Source organism: Grammomys surdaster, unplaced genomic scaffold (genome assembly GCF_004785775.1).
Source record: "Grammomys surdaster isolate TR1022 unplaced genomic scaffold, NIH_TR_1.0 126124, whole genome shotgun sequence".
In the NCBI taxonomy this organism is placed as follows: Eukaryota; Metazoa; Chordata; class Mammalia; order Rodentia; family Muridae; genus Grammomys; species Grammomys surdaster.
Window position 1 is genome coordinate 1,424,370 of NW_021620932.1, and position 11,170 is coordinate 1,435,539.

The window sequence follows — 11,170 nt, forward strand, 5'->3', positions numbered from 1 at the left end:
TTTCTTTCTTTTCTTTTCATTTTATTTATTCACTATAGCTCTCTTCAGACACACAAGAAGAGGGAATCAGACTCCATTGCAGATGGTTGTGAGCCACCAGGTGGTTGCTGGGAATTGAACTCAGAACCTCTGAAAGAGCAGTCGTTGTTCTTTACCACTGGGCCTTCTCTCCAGCCCATCTTTCTCATTTTTTAAAACGTGGTCTAACTATGTAGCTCAGACTAACCTCAAGCTCATGACCTATCAACCTCAAACACCTCAGTTGTTGGGATTACAGAAGTACAATACCACCATTTGCTTTGAAATTATTTCAAAATGATATATTTAATTAATAAAATACCAGTGTTTATTTTCATGGAGCTTGCACTATGCTCTGGCAGGAGAGATAAATTAACTGATAAAATCATCACAGATTGTTTTATTTGTTTCAAGAACTCCTTGTTGATTCAGTAGTTTGATTAGTTGGTCAGTTGGTTGATTTCTTGATATTTTCAGGCAGAGCTTCTCTGTTTAATGCTGGCTGTCCTGGAAGTCACTCTGTAGACCAGTTTGGCCTCAAACTCACAGAAAGCGGCTAGCTTCCAGACCCTGTCTCAAAAAAAAAAAAAAAAAAGATATTAAATTAAATATCAGTATGATTCTACCATGCTTGGTATAATGCAAAAGAATCATGTACTGCCTGGTTTTGTGTGTCAACTTAACACAAGCTGGAGTTAATCACAGTGAAAGGAGCCTCCCTTGAGGAAATACCTCCATGAGATCCAGGCATTTTCTGTAATGCTGTAAGGCATTTTCTCAATTAGTGATCAAGGGGGGAGGTGTCCATTGTAGGTGGTGCTACCCCTAGGCTGGTAGTCTCCGGTTCTCTAGGAAAGCAAGCTGAGCAAGCCAGGGAAAGCAAGCCAGTAAATAACATCCCTCCATGGCCTCTGTTCCTGTTTCCTGACCTGCTTGAGTTCTAGTCTTGACTTCCTTTGGTGATGAACAGCAATGTGAAAGTGTAAGCTAAATAAACCCTTTCCTCCCCAACTTGCTTCTTGGTCTTGAAGTTTGCATGGGAATAGAAAACCTGACTAAGACAAATCATAACTCAGCATACTAGAAATACCTATACACCTATATTTATCACTATTTATAGTAGACAACTTACAAATCAGTTGATGACCAGATAAAGAAAAAATGGTGTATATATACACATAATAGATATTTTTCAGCACAAAACAAGGACAGTTATAGAAATTTTAAGAAAAATAAATAACACTGTGGATCATCATGTTAAGCAAAAGTGTCAGACTCAAAGGGGAAAATATCATGTTTTTTCCCTTGTAAGTGAAACATATTAAGTAATAATGATGATTATTATTTAAGAAGAATGCAACTGTATCTTTTACTCATTAGTTGTATTTGTCATCTCCAAGGCTTACTGCTGAGTAAACTCACCTTTTCTAATTCTTTATGAACTCTGGCTGACTGGCCCAAACTTCTCTCCAAGCTGACTGATTCAAACTGGCTTCCCTCAACTTCTGACTGAAGTGCTCTGCTTAGCCTCAAATTTTGGGCATATCCTATCTCTAACTCTTCTGCCAAATCTTTCTCTGATTCCACACTTTGTCTGCCCCTCAATTAGACACTTTCAAATGTGCCTACTTCCTTCTACAAACCAACTTTACCTTTACTGTTAGAGAGTAAAGGTGTGTACCAAGAGTGTATCTGATTTCCAGCCAAATCCAGGGCATGTCTACCTTCTAGCCAGATCACATAGAAAGTCTTTGGATATAATCCCTTGACAGAGCAGTCGTGTTGTTGGATTAAAATTCCTCTACAAAGAAGAGACAAGGAACAAGGAAGAGTAATCTGTAGGGCTGGGAATATGTCTCGGTTGGAAGAGTGCTTATCCAGCATGCACGAGCCTTGGGTTCAATCTCTAGCACGTATAAAACCAGGCATGATGGTGCAAGAACTCAAGTGTCATAAGCAAGAAAATCAGAAGTTCAAGGTCACATGCAGCTGCATAGCAAATTCAGGCCAGCCTGGGCTATATGCATATTAAAACATAAAGTCTGGTTTGTTTTGTTTTTTGTTTTTTGTTTTTTTCGAGACAGGGTTTCTCTGTGTAGCCCTGGCTGTCCTGGAACTCACTCTGTAGACCAGGTTAGCCTCAAACTCTTGAACTCAGAGATCCGCCTGCCTCTGCCTCCCAAGTGCTGGGATTAAAGGCGTGCACCACCACCGCCCGGCTAAAACATAAAGTAAAAAAAAAAAATAGTAGCGTGAATATGATCAAAGTGTATTATACACATGTTTGGAAATGGCATAATCAAACTCATAGTTGAGTGTTATTAACTTGTATTAACCAAAAAAACTGAATAGAAATTTTATTTAAAGTTGTTAAAATTTACTTTTCACCAGCCAGGCCTGTAACCCCAGCTCCTTGGAGCACTGAAGCGGGATTGCAAGCAAAAGGCCTACACGGTAAGATAAAACTTCTAGGGATATAACTTGGTGGTAGAGATACTTTTTTTTAGTTATGTAGAAGGCCTTGAGTTTGATCCCCAGCACTGAAAGCAAATGTGTGTATGTGTGTATGTGTATAACAAAAAGTTGAACAATTAAAAGTTTTAATCAAAATTAGAAATTGATACCTTATAATTTAAGCATATAATGATTTTAATGATTTTAATTTTACTATGTTGAAATTAATTTTCATATACTTAAACAAAATTCTGAATAATCTTTCTCTGTATAAAAGTCACTCTCATAAAGCAGGGGAGAAAGCAAAATCTCAAAGGTGGTTTCTGCAGGGTGAAACTTATCCATTATACTCCAGCCGTGCTGATCCCTGTTATTCCCCCCAAATGTGGGAAACTCAACTGTATTAGTGGCAGTGGGAGAATTCATTCACGATTTTACCTTAGCGGGGCAAAAAACATCACTCTCAAAAAAAAAACCTCACAAGATCAATTAGCTCTTAACTGTCAAGCCCTGCAAGCCCCAGAACCCAGAAGAGAAGAAATTCCCACAAGTTGTCTGTGGCTCTTGGTGCCATGCACACCCCTATATAAAATAAGAGATAAATATCACAGAAAAATGTATAAAAGAAAGGAAACCACCTGGTAGTGACAGCTTTGGCACTGTTACCAAACTGTTTTGAGAGTGCCAGCCAATCCTATTGAGCCGTAATCATGGTGAACGGAACCCTTTAGAACAGAGAAACAGGCCAGGCGGTGGTGGCGCACGCACGCCTTTAATCCCAGCACTTGGGAGGCAGAGGCAGGCGGATTTCTGAGTTCGAGGCCAGCCTGGTCTACAGAGTGAGTTCCAGGACAGCCCCGGCTATAAAGAGAAACCCTGTCTCAAAAAAAAAAAAAAAAAAAAAAAAAAAAAAAAGAACAGAGAAACAGACCAACGTACATCTATGTATCTGAGGGAATGGCTTGTCTTTGAGGATACTGTCAAAACATATGCCAAATTTAGGGTGTTATCTCTCAAACCACCAAAAGTCACTTTCGATTCCTGGAAGCACCTCTGTCTTTTCAATCCCAAATACACGCTATATAAACCTAACGTGTTTCTCCCCAACAGGTTCTACACAAAGTACTAACCCAACTGGCTTCAAGCTTTAGCTTCCTAGATCTATCCAGTACCATTTGGATCTCTGACCTGCTTTTCAATTGTTTACACTGGCCCTGACCTGGCACTCACAGCCGTAGGGCACAATTTTTGGCTTTTTCCCACAGGCTCCACCCACCCGAACTGCAGACAAAGTCTTTCAAGGAAGAGCATTAAACCTCGGAGCTGGGAAGACTGTTCGGAAAGTGTTCTGGCTTGTTGAGTGCTCAGGCTTCAAACACTTCTCAATAACCATCTAACGTCTCCTAAAGTTTGTGTTCGACATCCTCTACTGAAAATGGGGGGGGAGTGGAGGGGTTGGTTTGGGGGCCGTTGGTTTTTGGTTTTTAGAGATAGGATTTCTCTCTTGTCACTTTGGCTGTCCTGGAACTCACTATGTAGACCAGGCTAGCCTCAAACTCAGAGATCCACCTGTCTCTGCCTCCTGCCTAAAAGGAAAGTTTTTAACAAAAGCAAATGAGGCACACCTGTGGTGCACATAAAGGTGCAAGCAAAAGACTCAGACACATAAAATAAGCAAATAAATCCTAAAAAGAAAAAAAAAGGACTTGAAGACTACTATCCCATAGTGCCATTTCCTAAGATTGGGAAAACGAAGACATGTCTTTTGATTAGGTTGGCAAATTCAGTTTGGTCAGTAAGGCTGAGATGGACCAGGGAAATGAGGTGGACATGCCCAGTATGACTAGACAAAAGAGGGCAGCCCCAGCCTCCACAACTAGACTTGTGGGATTGGGGTCGGAAGCACACGCAAGTTTAAGAGTGAAAGAATTGGTCCAAGATGACCAGTGAAGGAGAGGAAAGCCAGATGATCTTAGTATCCCACAGTACTGAGAAAAAGAGGAACAGAAGAGGGGCCAAGGAAAACTGTCACAGATCACTAAAATTTAAAAAAAAAAAAAAAAAGCATTACATTTGTTTTATTTGTGTGTGAGGTGTCAGTGGCATGGGCATGTGAGCGTGAGTGCCCTGGTGTGCAAATGGGTGTCACACAACTTGTGGATGTCAGTTTTTTCCCCTTCCACTGGGAACCTGACCCTGAGAGTCCCGCTCAGCAAGCAGACAGCTATGACTTTGCTGAGGAGTGTGAAGACAGTCTTGGGATCTTGGTTCTATCTGCAGAAAGTATTGACTACATGGATCAAAAGGGAAAGGATAAAAAAAAAAAAAAACACCCTGAAATACAAATGACATATGATGAAGCATCTCAGCATGACAAGAACGCTAACAGAAAGAACCTAGATGGTGTAAAACAGCTGCAGGTGAAGGAAAATGGTTTCTCCTACAGACTGTGCATTCTTCGCCACTTTCTACATGAAAATGAAAACAGAGCTAGAGTCCCAGCCCCAGAGATTCACCTGTAAAGCAGTGCAAATCATATCTTCAAGGAGATAGGGCGGCACTTGAAAACAGAGGCCTGTCTTATTACTGCTCTGCTGATGCCCCTTCTGAGATAGAAAGTTCTGTTTCCATGGGAGTGTTTCTCAAATAACCAGTCATGACTTGTGTGTTTCTGTGTGATGTTTTGATGTAGGGTATCTCTACATAGCCCTGGTTGTCCTGAAACTTGCTATGCACAGCAGACTGGCCTCAAAGTCATAGAGATCTGCTTGCCTCATGCTGGGATTAAAGGCATGCCACACCACACTTGGCTAATTTTTTTAAAAATAATGTTAATCTTTTTTTTAATTGTATTTATTTATTGATATGAGCACACTGTCACTGTCTTCAGACATACCAGAAGAGGACATCGGATCCCATTACAGATGGTTGTGAGCCACCATGTGGTTGCTGGGAACTGAACTCAGGATCTCTAGAAGAACAGTCAGTGCTCTTAACTGCTGAGCCATCTCTCCAGCCCTTCTTTTTTAAGATTGTAATATTGTTATATGATTTCTCCCTTCCCTTTTTTTCAACCCTCCTATGTACCTCTCACCTTGATCTTTTTCAAATTCATGGCTTCTTTTTCTTTAATTCTTATTACACATACACACGTAAGTACAACCTATATAATGTTACTTGTATGTATATGATACTTTGAGGGCTGATCAGTCAGTACTAGATCGCCAATTGGTGTGCTCTTCCCTGGGGAAGACTGTTTCTCCCACTCTCAGCATTTCTTAGTGGCAGTCACTCTTTGTCTGGGGTTGAGGCCTAGAGAGGCTTCCCTTTCCACGTTAGCATTTCTGTTGTAATTGTGTGGGTTTGGTTTAGGCAGCCATATTGGTGAAACTTCATTTGTACCACTTCTCTGGCATTTTTAGGAGACCCAATCTCACAAGAAAGTTGCAGTCTCTCTAGCTCTCCCATCTTTCCTCCCCTTCTTCCACCATGATGATGATTCCTGAGCCACGAGTGTAGAAGTTGTGTTGTTGATGTATCAGCTGGGTCTGGGCGCCACAGATCTTCATTTTGATAAGTTGTGGGTTTCTGTAATGGTCTCAGTTGCAAGGAGAAGTTTCTTTGATGAGGAGGAGTCATAAAGTTTTAAAAATAAATTTTATTTAAAATAATTTGCTGAGTGACCTTTCTTTTTAGAAGATTTATTTATTTTATATATGTTAGTACATTGTGGTTATCTTCAGACACACCAGAAGAGAGCATCAGATCTCATTACAGATGATTGTGAGCAACCATTTGTTGGCTGGGAATTGAACTCAGGACCTCGAGAAGAACAGTCAGTACTCTTATCCACTGAGCCATCTCTCCAGCCCCTGTGTGACTTTTAATTGATTCACTATTTTGTCCTCATTGCTTGCCATACACATATTTCCTAGGACAATATTCTGCACTTATACAGAACTAGGCATAAATTACAAATTTGGGGTTTTGGTGGGGTTTTGGTTGGTTGGTTTGTTGGTTGAGTCAGGGTCTCTTTATGTATCCCTGTCTGTTCTGGAACTCACCATGTAGACCAGGCTGGCCTCAAACCCTCAGAGATCCTCATGCTTCTACCTCCCAAGTGCTGGGATAAGAGTTATTCTGTATAGCCCTGGCTGTCCAGGAACTTTGTAGACTGAGCTGGCCTTGAACTCAAAGATCTGCCAATCTCTGTCTCCCAAGTGCTGGGATCTAAATTAAAATGTTTAAAGACAAATATTTTAAAAAGCTGGGTGTGGTGGTGTGTGCACCTAAGAGACATAGGCAGATGTGCATTTTGTTTGTTTGTTTGTTTGTTTGTTTTTGTTTTTTTGAGACAGGGTTTCTCTGTATAGCCCTGGCTGTCCTGGAACTCACTCTGTAGACCAGGCTGGCCTTGGACTCAGAAATCCACCTGCCTCTGCCTCCCAAGTGCTGGGATTAAAGGCGTTTGCCACCACTGCCCGGCTGATGTCTGTGTTTATGATGCAAATTCAGGCCAGGGTTACTAAGTGAAACTTACTCTCAAAACAACAGGAAATAAAAGCAAACAAACAAACAAAACAAAAATCTCAGAAGCACGTGGTTTGTTCCCGTAATTATCTTCAAACAAGTGACTTCAAAGAGGAAGTCAAACTTCATGGCACATGCCTTTAATCTCAGCACTCAGGAGACAGAAGAAGGTAAATCTTTCGAGTTCAAGGCCAGTAAAGGATATACAGTGAGACCTTGTCTCAAAAAAGGAAAACAGTATTGCAGGAAGCCAGGTTAAATCCTTAACCATCTTTTCTGAGTAACTCTTAGAAATAAAATGTCACCTTCCTTCTGATGGCATCTTAATAAACTATAACTCCAGACTTCCCTTACTGCCAGACTGAGAAAGAAACCCATACAAGAGGAAATCGAGCCAGGAAAATGGCAGACAGGAGGATTTAGAACCATCCTAAAGTCTCAGAGCTGGATCTGATTGGGTTGCATTTTTGTTTCTTCTTACTGGTAGAGAAGAGCTAATGATACCCGAGGATAGGCAAGGGTGGAACGGGAATCAGTGAGGTGTCTTGATAGGTTCCAGAAAGGCAGGTGATGAACGGCCTGAAATATATACATACCAAAGGTGACCACCCCAAGGCCTTGAAGAGGCTATTTTCAAAGTTGTAGCTATGGTGGGGTACAGCCCACACTGCAGGGGTAGAGAAATGAACAATGAACGGGAAGTGAGCGTTCAGTCATTTCCCTTTGGCAGCTTGATTATTATGCCAAGAGGAAAGAAATGCCATAGCTATAGGAGATTACAGTGCAGGCATTGCTTCTGAGGATGAGAGCTAGTGACCCGTGGATGTCCGAGTTTCTTTCGGTCATCACTTTGTCCTGCCCCCAAATCCATAGGGAGTCTCAGTGGAGAAAGTTCTACAGTTCAACTGTAGTCACCAGTCCTTCAGGACTTTCCAAAAAGTGTCAAGAAGGAAACCTCAACCTGGCACCTGCTGACCTCTGCAGTTAATACACAAGACCAGAAGCAGGCAGGAGGAGCCTGGGGCACTTCATTAGAGGAAATGGAAGCACTTGAAGAAACTGGGCCAAGAGGTTCATTATGATGGCAATTTGGAGAAGCAGGCAGAATCACAGGAGGAGAACTGAAAAATGATAGAAAGCAAAACGTTGAGTAGGGTGCTGTTGAACGCTCACTTTGTAACAGTGCAGAACAGCTGGGTTTGGCCTCCAGGTACGAAGGGTAGCACTGGCCTAGGATGGACAAGACTCCAGGGCTCAGTCTCTAAGCAAATAAAAATAAAGAAATAAAAACTTCTCAGCACTGATGCAGAAAAGATCCGAGTGAAAAGACCAAATTATAGAACAAGATGTGTGTGTGATTCGCTCCCTCATAAAATTCAAAATGGGTGAAATTATTTGTATTTATCAGGAACAAGAGGGTTGAGAATGTCTGATGTGACATTTCAAAAGAAGACAATTTCATGTGTGTCACACACTGCTTTGTAAGGTGGAATTTTACAAGAAGAACATTTTCTCTTTTGCATGAGAAATTAAGTACATGAAGAAAAAACGAGGCAGTTAAAAAGCAGAAACTAAATTTGTACCAACCAGCATTTTTCCTAAACGGGTAAAAGGGGCACACTCCCAACAGTGAGGGTTTTTAATGACCAAACCCCACATTATGGGATTAACAGCAGACAGAACTATACTCTAGTTCTGTCTACTCTTTCTTGGAGCATTTTGAACTTGATTAATTATTTGGATATATGTAAAACTATTCAAATTGAGTTTATCTAAGTAACTTTATAGTTACCATCTGGCTAAACAGCATGCTGTATTTAATATTATTATTCATTTCATTATTTTGAGATTATAATTGCATTGTTTCTCTCTTAAAATCCTCCCATACATCCCTCCTTGGCCTTTTTCTAATTCATGGTATCTTTTCTTTTCATTAATTGTTCCATGTATATACATTTCAATTTCTAAATACATCAGTGAAACCTGCTCAGTTACTTGTATGTATGTTTTGGGGGCTGGCCGTTTGGTATTGGATAACCAAACTGAGGTGCTTTTTCCTAACAGTAAGGTTACTCCAATGAGACAGACTGCTGTTGCATGAGAAGTCCCAGCCATCTAGGTACTTACATGCGTGAAGTACACACGGTGATGCTGCGGGAGAAAGGCAGGACCAGACGAGCCTGGCTGGGAGAGCACATGATGGGTCACCATCCATCAGATCATCTGAATTCTCTGGTAATTTGGACATTCACCTTGGAAACAGGGAGGGGGTGGGGAGTAAGCCACATGAATCAGAGGAAGACTCTCCATGGCTTAATGAGAAGTTATTGATGAGGAAGACTCTCCATGGCTTAATGAGAAGTTATTGATGGATTCAATAACAGGAACCTGGCAAATCTCTGCAGACTCAAACACTGAGCATTCAAGCTAAATCACTTCAGCAGCTTCTCTACAAAGACAAATGATTACTTACCAAGCATTTTCAAAACATTCCATGTGTTCCCTCTTTAAATCCGTCTTTACTGTATCTTGTAGCAATTCCATATATGTATGGAAAGTATTGTAGTCTTATCTTAGCCTTCCCAACTCTTCCCAAGCCCCTCCAACACATCCCTCCTCACCACATCCATGTTTCCATGTTCTCTCTCTCTCTCTCTCTCTCTCTCTCTCTCTCTCTCTCTCTCTCTCTCTCTCTCTCTGTGTGTGTGTGTGTGTGTGTGTGTGTGTGTGCCCGTGCACATGCATACGCACCTATTGAATCCAGTTAATGCTGCCTTCTAGAATGTTGGCTGCTTCTGGCTTGATCTGATGCCAGAAGCCACAGACTCCTGGGTCACGAGTACAATGGTAATAATGCCCAGAAGACAATATTTCACGACACCCTACACACATAGGAGCATTTTAGCATTTTATAAGTGTGCTAGCAGCTCTTTTTATTTTTATGTAACTAAATCATGCTCATTTCAAATATATCCTATGGTTTAAAAACACACATAATTAGACCAGGTTGTAGATAACACATCTGTATTTCCAGCATTCGGGAAGCAGAGCCAGGCAGATCTCTGTCAATTCAAGGCCACCCTGGTGTACAGAGTGGGTTCCAGGACAACCAAAGATACACAAAAAAACCCTGTCTCAAACATGAAAAAACAACAAAAACCACACAATTCAATTATCCCAGCAATGCCCTTTTTAGCCATAGACTACCAGCGGTTCACTAAATGATCAACCCTTGCACATTGATTACTCATCAGTTCTTAACTACAAAGTCTACTTTTTCTCTTCTGTCCCTGTAGTTAATTTAGCAGCATGTCATTGGCTGTCACCTTCCCAGTGTCATGTGGAGAAGTTCCCCCTACTTCACAGGATAAACAAAACTACTTGTGTGCAAATGTGACTATATGCCTGAAAGAAAATATTTCCAATACGGCATAGCAACAGTAGATGCAGCTCAAACAATTTTGGTTTATAGCAATCTTCAACCACTACACCAAAGACCATAATGCACAGCTGGCTGGTGATAGGGCATGTCTTTATTCCCAGCATTTAGGAGGCAGCTCCCTGAGTTCAAGGGCAGCCTGGCCTACAGAACGAGTTCAGGAACAGCCAGACTACCCAGAGAACCCCTGTCTAGAAAAACAACAAAACAAACAAGAACACAGTACATATCAATGTAGACCTGATCAGTAATCAAGCATGTCTAAGGCATATACCACACACAGTGCTAGCAATACAGCGGTGAGGCCTGAAAAATGTCTGCTTCAAAAAGCTTGCCAACTCTCAAAACCAACAAGCATTATCCGAGAAAATCAAGACTCTTGTCTTAGTATCACATGGCTTTCATTTCAAATTTTTGGAGTTATTTCCACAAAGACAGGGGCAAGCCAAGATTATGAAACATTTTTATTATAAACAAAATAAAGGATTGGTGTGCAGCTCAGTTGATAAGAGTGCCTTCCTAGCATGCACTAGGCCCTGCAACTGGTCCCCATCACATCAAACCAGGCATGGTGGCTAAAGTCTGTGATCCTAGCACTTGGAAAGTGACTGGAAGGTCAAGGTCATCATCTGCTACAAAGAAAGCCTGAGACCAGGCTAGAGTATTTTGAGCCAAAACAAAAGAAGGAAGGAAGGAAGGAAGGAAGGAAGGAAGGAAGGAAGGAAGGAA

The 11,170-nt window shown here is 41.3% G+C and overlaps 1 non-coding gene across 1 annotated transcript; it reads left to right on the plus strand.

The window, feature by feature from the left end:
* The first annotated feature begins 2,751 nt into the window (after window positions 1-2,751).
* On the plus strand, window positions 2,752-2,913 carry LOC114611826. Its single transcript, XR_003709901.1, has one exon. It is a non-coding gene; the product is annotated as a U1 spliceosomal RNA (small nuclear RNA).
* Window positions 2,914-11,170: the final 8,257 nt, after the last annotated feature.